Source organism: Falco peregrinus, chromosome 1 (genome assembly GCF_023634155.1).
Source record: "Falco peregrinus isolate bFalPer1 chromosome 1, bFalPer1.pri, whole genome shotgun sequence".
Classification (NCBI taxonomy): Eukaryota; Metazoa; Chordata; class Aves; order Falconiformes; family Falconidae; genus Falco; species Falco peregrinus.
The window spans coordinates 107,676,843-107,694,454 of NC_073721.1; positions in this window are offsets into that span (position 1 = coordinate 107,676,843).

The window sequence follows — 17,612 nt, forward strand, 5'->3', positions numbered from 1 at the left end:
CCGATTCTTTTGGGAGGATTTCTCTTTTCGTGTTTTTCGTCATCCTTTTAAATATTGATCTTAGCTGGATGATGGAATTTTATTTTTAACTTGATCTTAAGTGCAACGGTGGCAGTAGTGAGGTCAAGCTGGCAGTGGTGGCCAAGCCCAGCGATGCTAGATTCTTCAAGCTATAATCTATAGATAATATCAAGGGTTTAGGCACCAACACAACCAGAACTCATCAGCGGGCTCAGGCAGCAAAGATTACCAAAAAGGTGTCCGTGACTCAGCCTTTAATTGACCAATTTGGCTGCAACTGCCATTGCTTTGCTGAACTGTGACAGAATGGCTTGGTATGCTGGTTGCAGAAGCTACCCTCCAAACTGCACGAGCAACCATAATCCTGGCATTTTTCTCCCTGTTGCTGATTGTGATGGCATCTGGCATGCCTTGGAGAGACCACAGGCAGAAGTAGCTAGGCTGGTGGGAAGGAATATGCTGGAGGACATGGCTGAGACGTGTCTAGAGGAGCTCCCCCAGTTCAGTTGTGTAAAGTATGTTCAGTATGCCCAAAGTGGTCTGTTGCTTCGTGTAGATTATTTACACCTGGCATCTTGTTAATCCCTTTTACCCTTGCTGGACCAGCGTGGTCATTTTTCATTGCAGAGCCCCGACGAGCAGCTAGGGCTGCAGACTGACATCATGGTACAAAGGGCAGCTTCACCCTCTGCCCCACGGCACGTGTGGCTGCCTCACACATGCTGGCCACGCATTTGCTCCCAGAGGACTGTGGCGGGGGCTTCTGGGGTCAGTGCTGGGAGGTGCAGTGACAAGCAGATGAAGTGCTGGCAGACAAATGATGGCAGCTTTGTCTCGTCACAAATTCAGATAAGATGCATCTCCAGGGACATTCTGCACCATCACTGACCCACTTGTTTTCCTTTGTGAAAGACACCTCTAGTCTCACGGGGCTGAGTCCGCAGGATGCCGGTGACAAAATGGCTTCTGGTTATCTTCCACTGCTGGCTGAAGGCTGACTTCGGTGGGTCAGATACATCCAAGGAAAGGTATTTTAGGGAGTATGGAGTATTTCTTGTTCACGCGATAAATCCTTTAGCACCAAATGGTTTTTGTGCCCTTCCTATATATCAGACAGATTTTTTTGAAAGCAAATTGCGTATATATTTGGTTTTAGCACAATGTTTGGCCATTTGATGTTTGGCTTTTAATATAAATTTCTACAGAAAATTTTCTTTCTTTTTACTTATTAGCACCTGGGATACTCCACTGTTCTGCCTGATGGTTTTTCCTGTGTGATTCTTCTAGAATCGTGGAGTCCTTTAAGTTGTAACAGTCTAGGAAGAAAGATGGTTTTGCAGTTTCCAGAATGTTTTCTCCATTTCCCAGCGGGCATCCAACATCTTGAAATAAGTCAAATCCAGAAGAAAAAAAACGGGGATGGGTACTGCTGTTTGGTATTGAGAGTTGACAGAAGCAGGCTGAATGGGAGTGTCTTAGTGAAGAAGAGAATGTGAATTCAAGGAATTACTTTGTGCTACTTCTGCAAGAGGTAGTCACTCCATAGAGAGAATTTCAGTATTGCTGTTCACCATATTTCAGCCTTCAAACAGAGAAAACAGTTTTTTGTGGAAAAAGCTGAGCTAAATAATGCTGTCAGATCTATGTTCCACAGCAGTGTCACATAAAAGAGGGATCATGCCAAGACAGAGAGAACCTAGTGTAATGCAAGACGCTTTTCTGCTTGTGCCTTTCTTTTGTCTTCCTCCCTTTTTCTATAAAGATGGATGAAAGACAACAGCAGGAACAGCCAGACAGCACCTATGCCATACATTCCTCTATGCAAGAAGCAGGTTGGTCCTACAATTTGAAGTACAGGCCCTTGAATGAAATCTCTTCTACTCCTGGCTACACACACACTTCGATAGGACAGTTGCATTTAGAGCACAAATGCAGTAAAACTTACACAGTTCCCCTAAGGGCAGTGAGAGATCTTCAGAGGAGGAGAGTAAAACCTAGTTTTCATATCTAGCTACAGGTGAAACAAATAACACAGCAACTGAAGGGTTGGGTTTTTTCCACATGAGTGAGTTTAGGGGATTAAGAATGAAAACGTAAGAAACCTCTGTAAAATGTTTATTAAGAAGTATAGGTCAGTCCAATCAATTAAGTCTAAGATCTGCAAATGAATCTACAGATATGGGTTAGACATGTAGTAATTTATGCATAGATTATGTCAAAGTTGGAGCTAGTTGGGGCAGCTAATTAAAAAGATCACAAAGACATTTTGACATTGGCGTTTTTAGTGCGAAACAGAAAAAGAGGTTTGTATTCACATTGGATGCTTTGTAAGAAAAAACGCAAACAGTCACATTCCCCTATGTCTTGTGCCACAGCAGCAAAGCCACAGGAACTAGGTGAGCTGTAAACCAAGAACGTGGCAGGCTGGATATTTCAGTAAGAACATGACTGATTAATTAGTTTTGGTACCACATGGTTTGAGATACAATCTTTGCTTTTGTAATATTTCTTTTCTAAACAGTATCCTCAGTGTCACCATGTCACCTTCAAGAATATGAAATTAAGCTTCACTTTTGATTATATATTTCTTATAATCACTACACAAAATCTCTAATATCAAAACAATTAGATTTATAACTGCCAGAGAAGAAAGCATTTATTCCTAACACTAGCTGTATGGCAATGAGTCTGTGCTGCATGAGCCAGTGGCACAAAAGACATTGAAAGTCAAGTTTCTTACCCTTGCTAGGGCTCCACTGGGAAATCACACCCCCTAGATTTCTCACCCCTGGGATATTAATTACCTCAGATGGATATTTATTACTTGATTCACCAATAGCAATTGCTGTGATAATTTTTCCTCTAAAATGCTGGCACTCAGGAAGTCAAAAAGTCAGTTTTACTCTCTTGCAAGAGCTGCTGTTTAGACAGATGTACAGAACTCTAAAACCCTGCCAAAAGACCCTCCCAAGCATTCAGCAGACTCTCGGTAAATCAGATGATAACGCTGTCTCGTAAATGTCTAGAGGTAGCACATGAACTGTTCTAAAGGTCAGGCTGGGTATAAGGAGAGGCTCAAGTATCATGGAAGCTGCTTTGCAAAACTTATTTCTGGGCCTCAGTACCTTTCACTTTTCAAGATGAAGAAAAGAGGTGTTTGAGATGATTTTTACTTGTGATAGAAGTGCTAGTAAATGGGATCCTGCACAAACTGTGTTTGGGAGAACAGCCTTGCTGGGAAGAGTTTATTAGTACCAAAAGGGAAATTCAGCAGAGTAAACATGCTTACTTCCAAACAGATCATGTAATGAAAGAATAGGATGGTGAACTTTTACTATTGTGAAAGCAGGCACCTATTTTCTGGTTGCACTACTACTGGTCCTCCTGTATGATCAGGGAGCTTGAAAAATTGCCTTTCTGAGTTACTCAGCAGAGTCTCATTGTATGCAAAGTCTTTTCCCAGAGATGTCAGGAAGAAGAAGGACTATTTTGTGCTGATGGCAGATTAACTGGATCCTGAATTGTGAGCATGAGGTCTTCATTTCAGGAAGTACAACAAGTAACTGGAGAACCTCAAGCTACACTGTCCAGCACTTATGGTAGTCTGTGAAATATCAGGCTTAACAGCCATAGAGATGACATCTGTTTTGGTTCAGGCTATGGTTGTTACTGACATGCTTGTTTTAAATGGATGGCATCTGTTGCCTTCTCTCCTAAACAGTGCTGGAAGCTGAGGGGGGAGGCACAGTTCAGCTTTCTTACCTCAAGATGTTTTGCAAGCCCAGGCACTGCTGGCCAAACTTTCACCCCTAGGTCTCCGGGAACAAGTGTTTTCCCTCCCAGGAAGGTAGAGCTCACCTGCCATCAGCTCACACCCGCTCTGGGGAGCCAAATTGCTTGCTTTCCTCACTCACTGCAGGAGAATGCTTAACTTGGCAAGTACTGCAATGTGTATTTCTCGCATCTGGAGGGAACAAAGCGAGCAGGGCACCACTGCTGGGCACATCAGAACTGCAGAGAGCCCAGAGCTCCATCCCTTTAGAGAGGGATGGCAGGAGGCAACACATCCCATACATCCACAAGAAAGAAATTTGGGAGATTTAGTGAAACAATTGGGAAGAAGGATCATAAAGTTACACCTTCAGCACCAGACACTGTAATTCCCTAGCGCAAGGGAAGTACGGATGGTATTAAAGCTCTTTTTAATGGCTGATTGCTATTAAATGCTTCTAATATGATGACAGCTTATCCACACGTGACAATCTTCAGTCATCCGTGGAAACCTCCACAGTAGGACAAGCCACTTTCTGCATTTTGTTTTCTGGTGAGTTGGGACCTGGCTCACAGTAAGTTCTGTTTTCAGCTCAGTCTTGATTTTTCATTACCTGCACTGTGACCCAAAGGACAGAGAGAGATGTTGGGGGTGTGCTCAGGACTTCTTAATGTACTGCACTGAATGAGGCTTTTAGCAAGACAAAACCCACCTCAAGAAGCTCATGACCATTCAAAACCATACCCATCCTCCTTAGAAACCAGTAACAGTCTGAGAGGAGAACACCGTATCGTCTGTCTTAGAAAATGGTCCTCAGGTCAGGACTAGGTAAAAATCCCAGAGACCTGTGTATTTAGGAGAACCCAAGAGGCATGTTGGGGAAGATGGCAGCTGTGGGAGCTGACAATTCCAGTCTTTCTGGCTAAATACTGTCAAACACACTTTTGCTGGAGGTGGGAAGCTCTACAGAGAGAGACCTTCAATCTACAACCTAAAATAGGGGGGGTGCCTGAGGCAACCGGTGTCCCCCACCCCCGGGCCCTAGCTGAGATGCAGTTTGGCTGCCACCCCCCATTGCAGCTCTTTCCACAAAAAAGAATTGTACTGCCTTCTCGGGGCGCAGGCAGGGGCACAGGCAGAGTCTTTTCTGACACCTCTTCAACCACTAGAATTAAATCTTCCTTCCACAGCTATTGTAGCTTGCAGGAGATCAGATCGAGCAGCTCCTGCAGATGGCATCTGCATCCTAGGGATGAAGTGAAACCCAGGCTAGAGCACAGTAAGAGTCTTACTCGACACAGTGCATTGGAGAGCAATCAGAGGAGCTTAGACAAACTCTGAACCACGCTTCCGTCCCTCCGCTGTTCAGCTTCCCACCAGGGTCACCCATCTGCTGCTCTTTAGCAGAAGAGGAGCTGCTCTGGTCTTGCTGTCCTGGCTTCTTCAGTACAGGCACTCTCAACTGTCATCGTTTAAATGTACACGCTATTGCTCACTTCCAAGTGCAGTTACAGACCTGAGGCTTCCAGCCCTTCTTCATCCCTGCATTGCTACCAGAGGTTTCTGCACCCCATCAGCCACAGCAGAGATAGAAGCAATTAATTGTTGTTGCTGGTTGTGCAGTCCTCACCACCTGAACGTTTCACCTCCACATGGCCTGTCCAAGGAGACAGCTGTCCTGCTGCCCCTTGCCTTGCAGCCCCAAGGCAGATGAGGGGTCACCTGGCTACAGCAGCGCTCTCCTTGTCCCATCAGCGCAGGAAGAACCAGCTAGAGCTATACGCTCCTGGTGCCTGAGCCGTGTAGTGGGGAGAGTGGAGCAAGAGGAGCTTGGCATCTCCCATACTCACAGCTTCGCTTGTTTGCGTGTGCAATTTCATTTGCTTACTGGTAACCCCTTACCATGCTCTTCTCAACAGCTTTGTGCTGAAGGTTGTTGCTGGGAAGTGCAGAGAGCATGCACTTGGGGTGGAGACAGGTAGACCTGAAGTGAACATACAGGGGAGGAGGAGGAGGAGGAGGAAGTGGAAGAGCAAGTCCCTGAGCTAAGCTGAGCAGTGTGGTGTAGCCTCCAGAAGAACAGCAACAGCAGGAAGTGGCATTTGCTGGAAGCATTTTTAAAACCAGTTGGGGAACAGCTGTGCTGATTTTAATCCAACTGGACCGAAGTGCCTCCAGAAGAGCCATAAAGCCCTTTGATACCTGCCGCCCAGGCTCATCTCAGTTGAAAGTCTTTGTTCTCTTCATAGTGGTATTTTTCTGTTTAGAAGTAATATACTGCTGCCTGCAATCAGAGGCCCCACTGTAACATGGACTGTGCATGTGTAACAGAGGCGGCTCCTGCTGTAAAAACTCTAGCACCTGAGAGGCGACAGGCAGCTGGGGAAGCCCCGAGTACCAGGAGCATCAGGAGCCATGGCACAGCCCATCTGCTACACACCACTGTCCTGTCTGTCAGGGACTCCTTGCCGCAGCTGGGTTTCCTGAGGAGGGATAATATCGTGGCTCTGGGCATTTTTATAAATGTGTGGCAGTCTCAGAGAGCTACAAGAGCAAGTCTGAAAAGGAGCAGGCTGAGGTTTCAAGGGCAGGTGTGAGATACAGTCTCAAAAGCATATGAGATAATAAATTGGTAGTGGAGAGGCCCTGAAGGGCTGGCTACATGATCATTTCTAAACCGTCCCAGTGAAGTTAGTAGTCAGTCTCCCGCTGGGAGGTCACAGGGTCCCGTGATATGTGTACGGTTTCCTTGGATAACAGATTAAACCTTATTAATACAGGCTGCCAGCTGTACTTCCAGCACTGATCTGTAAGTACAGCTATTCCAACAGCGTGCGTGTCACTTACAGCCTTGCTCTGAGCAGACCTCAGTGACAACATCACACTTGCTGTGCGCACAGCAGGCCTGCCCTGCTGCGCCAGGCCCACACGGGCTCAGGCAGTGCCCGTGTTATCCGGGAATCCTGAGATGAGTTTGGCAGAAACACACCAGGCTTTCTGCTCCCCCATCTGTTTCATCCCATCCTTGAACCTTCTCAGTTCTCTCTTCAGAACTTCCAGCTCAAAATATGGTATTTTCTGTTCCATGTAATTTAATTTATATAATCCAAATTTTTCTTCAAAATCAGAGGAAGTGACACAGAAGGACACTCCAGCCTTACTGCACTGTCAGATAGCATTGTGTGCAGTGATAAGGTGACTAGTATCCTGTTTTAGAAGTGCATATAGTTCAGATTTCTTTCTCTCAGATCTTTTCATCATTTCCAGGGATTAGGAGAAGCTTCAGGCTGCCAAAAAGCTCTTACCATAAACAGGCATCTTCCATATCACCAGTCTGAAGCTCACAGCATCATCTGAAACATGAAGAGGGACTTGGAACTAGCTTTCTCATATCTCTTGTAATACCGTTGAGTGCCAAAATTACTGGGATGTTTTCTATACGTGGTTGCATTTTTTCAGTAGAAATCCTACCCTAAACCTACTGAATTTTCCTGGCTAATGTTCCATCGCTGACAGGAGAGGTTTGGGGCCTGATTGTTTGATGTTTCTTGATAGAAAGAAATGTATTTCTGAAAACATTCTGAGTATTTTCTGCTTAGCGCTGTGTTCTGAGATATCTCATTTTGGAGAGGGCACTAGAGATGCTACTTGTACTATCTGCAAGTAAAGACAGCGAGGCCATAGTGTTCTGTTCATGTTTCCATGATCTCAGCAATGATTTCCTGCCTCAGATTCTTTTGTACACTTCATTGTGAGATTTTAAATAACTCATCATTCCTCTAGCTTTTATCTGTTTCTGCCTTGTACTGCATTGATAGTCTCCATTATGCATTATTGCCATCAGAATCTAAAGCTGAGGTGAATTCTAGGCATAGCTTGTTTCCATTATCACCTTTATGTTGAAGGAATCATTTGTCTTCATTATCTGCAGCTGCATCCCAAAGGATTTTGAAAAGGTATGTGCAGTATTTTCCTCTTACGAGAGCTCGGGTTTTATGCAGGACTTTCCCTCTTTCTCCTGCCTGTTAAAAAAATAAAAAAAGTTGCTGCTCCACTGCTGGCGTGACAATACAGAAAGCGCCTCACAGATGGACTGACTCTCAAAGAGGCAAGAATCTTCAAATCCAGCAGATCTTAGCCTAAACCCCACTCTTTCCCTGCTGCATTATGAATCAGTATACCCTGGTGTAGTTTCTTTCCCTCTGCAGTTTTCAGCAGACTCCATCTTTTTAATTTCCTCTGTAACTCTGCCTACAGCTGGCAAACTAATCACTGCCTGAGCAATGCACCTCAAAATATTTGTTTATGCTAAATGAGTCTAGCTGGATTTTCTGTTCCCTTCATCCGCCAGTTATCTTAATCTGTATCAATGTTTGGTTCATGGTACTGAGCCCAAAGAACAATTATTTTATTCAGCGATGGAAGTGAAGCAGTAGAAAAAACCAGTGTGAGCTAGCTGTGAAAATAAGCATGCTATTAGCATGAAGAGAAGGAGAAATTTTTAGCAACAGCACAAGTTAGACAGTTACAAGGTCATTGTGTGGACTTAAATGTACAATTCAGTTTCTTCCTACTGCAGAGTCTACATGGGTACAGACCTCTGCTCCCACAGAATATTTAACACTGCAAACATCTGGCTTAGACAGCTGTTGAACATAGGTAATTTCAGCTTCACTCCTTTTGCCTTCAGTCAATCCCTCCCCTAGCCTTTGTTGCTGTGACCTAGATTGTGAACAAATGCTTTCTGATGGCATTTCAAAGGAAACTAATCTCGCACTCCGACTGCATCGTGACTGGATTCATATGTGCTCCATACTCTGTGCGTGCATAAATTTATTTCTGCCTCCATCCTTGAGCAGCAAAACCTTAATGACCTGTCCTTACACACAGCTTCACCGGCAAGGCACAACCTATGGAAAGACGACTTACGTGGCTTTTCTTTCTCCAAAAGCAAAGCTGCTGCCGGCTATAGGGACTAGAGATTTATCAACACTGTTCACAGGTTTTTCAAAATTTTAACGTACAAAGTAAAATAAAAGCCTTAATTAACAACTGCAAAAACACGTTGTAAGACTGATAATGACACCCTAGTAATTACCACATACGCTGGTTATACTGTGCTAACCAAATTCCCTGTCCAATTGTGCTGCCTGAGTGGAGTAACATACAGTCAATAATACACCATGTGGAGAGCAAGATACCAGTATTAGCGTTTTCCTTGGAGTGAGACTTCCTCACAGCCCCTTGAGCTCTGGGATCAATAATGAGACAGAGCAAAAGAAAAATGCAAGTAAGAAAGCCAGCTGCTCAAAGAACCCTTTTAAATTGATGTATGTACCATTGGATTTCTGCATGAAAATGGTGACACTGAAATGGCCCTTAGAGAATGATGTATCAATATTAGCACTGCTAAATGTGCAACTTACATCGTATATGAGGCGACTTCTGCTTTGTTCATTTATTTCTCCGAACTATACTGCCCATTCCCTTCCTGTTAAAGGTGCTGAAGCATCTGCTGTTGCATAAACCTGCCCTTACTGTTTTTCACACGGACAATGCAATTGTCCTATTCCCATGTTATTAAAGTCTTGCTATTACAAGGGGACAGTCTGATTTAAACCTCTCTGGCACTATCACATTTACACAAGCACTTACTCCCTAAGAGGGACTGCCCCAGAGAAAGTGCTGGGTATATGGATTTGAAACATGCAGCATCGTACTCCCAGGTATGGAAAGGTTTGAGTTGGCATCCCTCTGATGCTTCCTCTCATAGACTAAGAGCATCCTCCGCATCACAGTAACGAAAAACACAACTCTTTCTTTCCACCCCCCTCCCAGGACATCACTGGCATTATTCTTGTGCACATACAGTCATTTACTCAAGTGGAGTGCTCCATGCTGCTCACTGAAGCTAAGACATGGATGTAAAGGGGAATGAAATCAGCTGCAGTAATTCCTGGCACTGAGGGCCAGGGCTGATGGGCTTCCTTCCAGGGACATCTGGTCATTAACCCTCACAGAATAAGGGCTTTTAGGTCCTTTCAGTCAGGACAATGGGCTGTATGCTAGGAAATGCTAACTTCATGCAGCAGAGGCTTAATCACACCTTTTGGGACTTTAAAAGCTGGTAGCTATTGATTGAGGCAAGGGTGGTGAAGCGAGGTCACAGCTGCCTTCATCTTTCATATGGGGTCCATGGAGACCACACGTAGTAGCATGCAGAGTTCCCTATTGATTCAAGTGGCCTGGCAATTAAAAAGTCCTGTGTTCATCCTTTCAGTCATTTACCTTTCACCAGATGAAGCCAAGTGTCCTCAGCCAGTTATCGTGGCTGCCCAAACCAAGCTGGATGCACCCAGCTGTAACTCCAGACTAAAGCTGAGCACAGCTTCATTTCATGGGAGTGAGGGTTGTCCTGAGTCACACACGCACCCCCCACGACAGATGGGGCAGTGTTTCCGAGGCCCAGACTGAGCCAAGGACGCAGTGAAGTGAAAATGGCGTGGCTCTGGAGGAAGGCTTCGCTGGGGAGACAGCTGAGAGGGGAGGTGCTGAAGCCAGGCTACATGAATGATTTCTGTGCTGCTCTAATCCTCCTCCTGTCCCTCCAGCTCCCCACTGAAATACAAGAGATGACAGCCTGCGTGTGGAGCATTTGAACCCCGTGAGGAAGAGGAACGTGTCTTTCCATCCGCAGGACTGTTGTTCCAGGGCATTTGCAGAGACTGAAGCTTGGGAGGTCCTCAGACCGTCTTTGTGCAGCACCTGGCACCGTGCAGTATGGGGCCGCAGAGCAGCCCAGTCCTCCTGTGCACCGCAGTAACAGAAATGGTGCCTAACTCCAGCAAAGGCACGGCCTCAGCCCACAGTCAGCTCTGGGGCTTAAAGCACATACGAACTTCCCAGCAGGGCAATGGATGTGTCTTTTCATAAATCACTTTGTTGCCCTAATAAAATAAAAGGCCATTTAATTTTCATAGCCCCGGTTTTATAATACAATAGTCAAAAGCACCCAGTTTATCACGCACACAGATGATGAGACAGCTGAATAATGCATTCAAGCTACAAAGATTTCCAGAAACAATAGAGGACTTTACCACTGGTTATGGAGAATACATCTCTGGTGCAGACTTCATGCAGACTGAATGCCTTCTGGCTATTCTTGCAATGCTAAGCATGAGAAGACAGTAGTTATTGTACCAATATAAGACAAATTATGCCCTTAAAGTCATGTATACAAAAGGCACTGTTGCTATTTTTAAAGTCAGCAATGCAGCTGGCATTTTACAGATGAACCTTAAAAGACATTCCTTCTGCCCACACCAGCAGTTTCCTTCAGCAGCCTTGCACCAAGATCTCCCAGTGCAGAAGTGTGTGTGTGCATGGACAACACATGCTATGCAGCCTTTGAGCAAGTAACCATATTGCTTTCAAGTGAGCAACGTCCAACACACTGTCTGCAGGACTGAGGCCTTAACTAGGTGGAATGAAAGCGCTGTGTGAAAGGGCATCCTCCAATATAAGGATAGTCTTGCATCTGTTTTCAAAGGATAAAAGTGTGTCCCAAACAAACATCTTCCATTTCGGTGAATCATGGCTGCACTCCCTGACCATTCGCCTGCCTGTCTTTTCCTACATTCCTGCTCCTGTTCCCAGGCACACCCAGGAAGGCACGTCCTGACTGTGGCCAAGCAGGTGCAGAGGAGGAGCAGGAGCAGCAGCTGCTTCCTTGGCCAAAGGCAAGCTGGCTTTGCCTGCTGGCTGGCACTGGCTCCGTGCGTAGCATTCTCTACCCTGTGGCTCCATGACATCTCACATTTGTGTGAGGCATAGGTCTCACATTTTATTTCCATGGACACCCCTCCAAAGCCAGCTAGGTCCTTCCATCTTCTGTGCAGCTGTACTAAACTCTGGACAGTGCAGAGACTCACTGGACTCCGCTGGGAGCATATGCCCCAACTACAGAGCCAGGAATTTATTTTAAAAAACACCTTTACATATTTGTAGGCAGCTATGGTAGTGAAATCCGTGCAAGGCAATAATAGGATTTCATAGGAATGACCTAAAAATTGCTGCCCAGACTGCAGTGTAAAGAATGATTATAGACCTCCCAGAACCAGGTAACTAAGCGGGAGGTTCATCCCATTCCCAGCCAGTGAACACCAGGATGTTTGTAGGTTCTCATTTCCTTGAGACTGACCTCATCTGTTTACGACCAGCTTATGTGAACTGTTCCCTGTAGCAGACGCACGTCAGTGCGCTGCCATCAGATTCTTACGCCCTACTCAATACAAAGGGCGGCTGCCCCCAACCATCCCCATGGGCCACCGCCTGCTTCTGCCTCCAGCCACCCAGCTGTGACGGCAGCTATCTGTGAGAGCGACTCTGCGACACTGTCACTGTTGAATCAGCTCCAAAAACCTATCTAACTCCTGTCTTTCTTATAGAGACACATCTTTTAAATTCTTGTCCCAATATCTTCATCTTCAAGGCACAAACTTTTCCTCCTCACCCAGCAATTTCCTTCTGTTATTTGCTTTGTGTTATTAGATGTTAAAGCCTGACTAACAGGCACCCTAATTATTGCAGCATCCAAATGACAGGCTTCAGGCAAAATGATAATTACTTACTCAAAAGTATTCATAAAATTAACATATTCCTGAATAAATTCAAGCTAAATTTAACAGGCCACTGCACTTACTACAAGCATTTAGTGCATGCAATTGTTTAAACTTAGTAGAGAGCAACTTACTCTTTCACAAGATATCAGGGTCAAAAGTAGATGTAACCAAAGTTTGCCCTAACAAGAGCAAGTGTCAAACAGTTTAGGGAGCTACACAGCAATTTGTTCAAATTCACATGAGTTAAAAAGCATACAAAGACGCTCTTTCCACGCTTTTAATTATGGCAGAATATTCAAACTCTTCCTTAAATTCTGTTTCTCAGCCAAAATAAAGAAGAAAAAAAATGGTAGGAAAAGTTATAAATTCCCTTTCTCTCCTCCTCCCTACCTTGGAACAGATTCAGGGCTTTATTCTGAGATCCTTCTATGGTTCCAAGTGTTGTATTTGAGATTTTTTTGACTTCTATCTACAACGCAGAGTGTTCCCCGCTGACATAACACACAGAATACTATCCATGGTGAGAGGGGAAAGAGCTGTTTGAGTTTTGTACGGAAAATCTTGTGTGCCACAGTGTCAATCTGCACAGTAAAATCAGAAATCTTTTGGGAAAATAACGGAACGGTACATTTCACAGCAGGGTTCACCATACCTGCAGGAGGAGACAGTGTCCCCTTCCGTCACTCAAACTGTGTCAGCTGTACACTCTCAGGTATTTTACCCTGGTTTCCCGAGACTGGAGCAAGGCCCTTCAGCCGTGCCATCTGTCTATCTTTCAGTCAGATAGAAGTGAGTAACTTTTGAGCAAAATTGGTCACTTTCTGAAAGGCAAGCGAGCACTGTGTTGATCTTTAGCTGTTAGTACTAGAGCCGCGTGAGAACTAGGTGTTCTGACATGGTGGCAGTTTCACACACAGACAAACACACACTACACCTTTCTTGCCTCCTTCCTCCCTTTACTGAAAATGTAATTTTGTGTCTGTGCTACTTGGGACTCTGGATACAGGGTTGGGAGAAACATTGCAAGATGCGCCCCAACCCAAGTCCTGCAGTATCTTCAGAGATATTTTTCCAGCAGGATGAAATGTCAGCGATAAACCGGTGGATTAATTCATTCTCCTGTTTCTTGAACAATAGCAAGGAGGAAAGCTCTGTCCCTGAAAATGGTCCTTCTACAGCATTCTGACCCTTCCCATAGCTGCCCTGTGCCCTGTTTTGAAGGTTCTCTTTGTTGCTGCAGCAAAGGCAACGACCGCAACATTTCTGCCTAACCTGTGCCAATGGAAAGTGTTAGAGACCCTCACTGTTTGTTCTTCATGTTCATTACAAAGTATTGATATCAAGTTCATTAAAGGAATTAGGAAATAAATCACACTTGAGAGAACATGGTGCCAGTCAGGTCCAGATGATTCCAATTTACTTCACTAAAAGACTTCTGATTAAAACACATTGCTGGTGAAGTGCCTTAAAAGGAACTTGGACTTCAAGCTCTGTAATAACTGCAATATGTTCTCAGTCTCTAGCCTTGTCACAGACTGCATAAGCTCAGTGTTAAAAACTCCTGCAGAAAGAGTTATTAGGTGCTTACTTGAGACACAGACTTCTCACTGCAGCCATTGCTGATGTCCTGGCACACTCTATGGAGGATCATATGCAAATTAATATCGTTATTTAGATGTTCCAGGCTCACTATGCATCGTTATGGCACAATGTCAATTTTACATAAACTTCCACATATGGAACATTTTAAAAATCTCCCAACTGCAAGAGAAATGGAAAGAAATAGCTTCAGCAATCAGCAGCCTCTTAATGGCATCAGAATCTCAGCACTGACATGGGCAATAGTTAGCGGTCAGAAAGTCTCTCCGAGTCACAATGATAACACTGCTTTCTATCAAGATTGTTTTAAATCACTGATCTTTCTCCAGAGGTGCTAAGATAAACGCCCATCTCGTGGGTGTATTTTCTGGGTTTGTGTCACAGTGCAGAATGGAAGCTAAACACAAAAGGATAGCAAACTCTTCATTTTACTCACAGTCGGTAGAACCCCTAAGTCCTTGGCCATCAAAACTGCTGTGTATTTCAGTGATGCTGTCTGTCTCAGCCCAACCTGAGACACCAAAAATTCTCAATGCATTTTAAAAGTGACAGGTCTCTTGGTCTCTTTGATGGGAGTAAAGAAGTGCTGCCATATTTTTGTGCATGTGGAACACAGCAGCAAGGAAATTAGAGTGAATGGGACACAAGCACACAGAGGTATTTCCAAGGTGTGATTTGGCGGCATACTAGCTGTGTGTTCTTCAGCCTGCTGAAGAGATATGCAGGTTCACAGGGATCTCAGGGAAGAGTCTTAGGCACAGGATACAGGAGGAAAGAGGACCTTTGTACTGACCTACTATAGCTGTTCCTATCTGCAGTTTCTGTAAGATCACTTGATTTCCAATTGCACCTTTATCTCCCAGCAGGCAGCTACTTGGAGATGAAAGCTTCAGCCCTTTGAAAACTTTCTGGGAACTCATCAGACCTATGATGGAATCAGTCTACCAGCTTTACATGAACATCTTGTAAAGATTAACATTGAGATACATGTCTGCAGGGCTTTTAAGAAATTTGTAGTTCAGCCAGTGACCTAGACTGTCACCCCCTTTCTGCTTGAGCCACTGAACTGCCTCCCCCAGTAAGCAGCTGATTTGTGCAGGAGGCAGCAGTATCGCAGAAGGCTGCAGCACTGCCTGCTGCAGGAATCGTTTCAAGCCTCACCACTTCCCTCTCTAGCTGCAAAGTCCATAGAGCACATTCTAACAGCAAATCATGCTCAAGCTTGTAAAACAGATTAGCTGCCAGATTCCTCTCTGAGAACATGGCAAAAACCCTGAGTGCCTGCCACGGATCGTGCTGGCGGAGCATCACTGACAGGCCCTCGGGTGGAAACAGAATGAGATATAAGACAAAATCCCTGGTTTCAGAACTTTCCTCTGATTCAGCAGCGTGCAGCAAGAGTCAAGTTAAAAGTGAACTGAAATTTCGAGAATCCTGGGGTTTTCTTGATTGCGATCAAAGCTGGCCTTATGTTCTGGGGCGCAATGTGGGGAATGCTGAAAATGAAGAAATTAGCAGAAAGCACTCTGACATCTATTCCCACCTATTCCTCCATTATTAATAACAGCATTTTTCCCCACCACCATCCTTAGCCAGCCAGCCAGCCATCTGTAGTATCAAAGGGAACACCTCAGGTTGTTACACTTCTGACATGGCAGTATTCAGACAGCACATGTTTTAACAGGATTCAAAGACTCTGGATTCTGCAGCCATGTGGGATTTGGAGCTTCCCGTCAGCAGAAACAGATCTCTTTGCACTCAGAGTGCAAAAAGTGATCACTTGAGCCAAAGCAGCAGTAGCTCTCCAGGGCACAGGGCATGCGCTGGGACAGCTCTGTTCCTACACAATAGTAGCTGGTGGTACAAATACGTGTGAACTGAACAATTCAATGCAATATCACATTTCTGGCTGAGATATTACTTTTTTTTTTCATATTTTGGGTTTCCCAGGGTGGATTATTTTGAATTCAGCTTCACTGCCTGATCTGTTTACTAGTTAAGATGTTTATTTTTCCTGGAGAAGAGAAAAACAAGAAATGTTTTATAAAAGCAGAAGTATGGAAAATCAAAAGAAAATCCTAAAATGAACTCTTCTTGCCTTAGGGCAGAGAATATGGCTGCTGTGTCCTAGTGTTCCACTCATGTGGGGAAGTGGGTTTTTTTGTGAAATGTTACACACGTGCCAAGCTGCTGCAGATATCTGTAGAGCCCTTTCTTTGCCTTGCTGTGGCTGTTAGTTATCAGCATGGTCAATGCAGCGCACAGCACTGCAGGCGTTGTGGGGAGTCAGTCCCTAACCACAGCTATCTGTGGGCGATGCCCTCAGGCTTTGACTCAGGTCTGCTGCTGCCTTTCCAAAAAAAAGGCACAGATCTCATGCAGAGCCTGTGTTATATGCCAGCTTTGTGCTGGCATACACAGGACACTAAAATAGTTGTAGATACCTAATGCTGAGGCAACTGAATACTCACTTGTACTCTATCCATTCAACCAGCAGGACCGTTCAGGCAGCTGCAAGGCAAAGCCTTTGGATTTCAGGGAGGAAGAGTTCTCACCTTCTTAGCTATCTGTATTCTGCTGGCCTTGTGTGGAGAAACGATCTCAAACATAAACAGTGGTATGTGATAAACTCACTGGGAAGGGTTCCCTGACACATTCACTCATATGGTCAGAAAGATCTTAGCAACAAAGCCTGAAAGTCATTTGGCCATCACCACTGAGCACTGGCAGACCCCAGAAATCCGGCTTCTTGGGCAGGGAGACTGGCAAGCCAGCAGACACCAGCGGGTTGTTACGTGCACAGGGGTCCACCGGCTGCCATCCAGACGCAGGTGAGCTGTTTGTCACCATCCTATGCTCGTCACCACTGAGTGCTACCAGGTCAAGTGGCAAGTGCTGCCTAGAACAGAGCGGCGTGAGGGGAAGGGAGCTCCGGCTTGCTCCCCGATACACAGAGCTGCCAGCTGGGCTGTCCCAGCCCCCAGCCCACATCCCACCACAGGCCAGATTACAAGACCCAGTGATGCAGGGAGTCTGTCTTTCCTTTGAATCTGGAAGGCACGACCCATAAAATCCTCAGGGCCCTTTTCAAACACCCACAAGCTATCAAGGAACCCACAAACCATTTGGGTAGCCCTTAGGCTCTCCGCTGTCCTGGCACTTTTGCCTGCAAACACCCCTCCCTGCTACGTGCAGAGTGGCTGCCTGAAGCTCTCGGGATCCTGTTCCACCAAGCAACTGTTTAACACTTGGACACAGTGAGACCAAGTTTTTGTGGATGCCAGCTACAGTAACCTTGCTTCCATCACGTCATCTAGGGAGAGTGAATTCATGGTTTCTCACACAGAAAGTGGACAAAACTGTCTCTGATGGCCACCCTGGCATTGCTCAACTTCTGTGTTCCCCCAGGAGCTTAATCTCAGCAAAGAAAAGAAAGGCAGAAGAGAACTGCAAGGCTTTTAGCCAGTAAAATCACTCTAAATCCTTGTGTGCCTAGAGCTTTTAAATCCAGGAGGACTCACAAAATGCAATTTGGCCTTTGCACTGTTTCAACAATGAGCCATAAAACTAACACCCTGGACCAATTCTAGTCTCCGTAA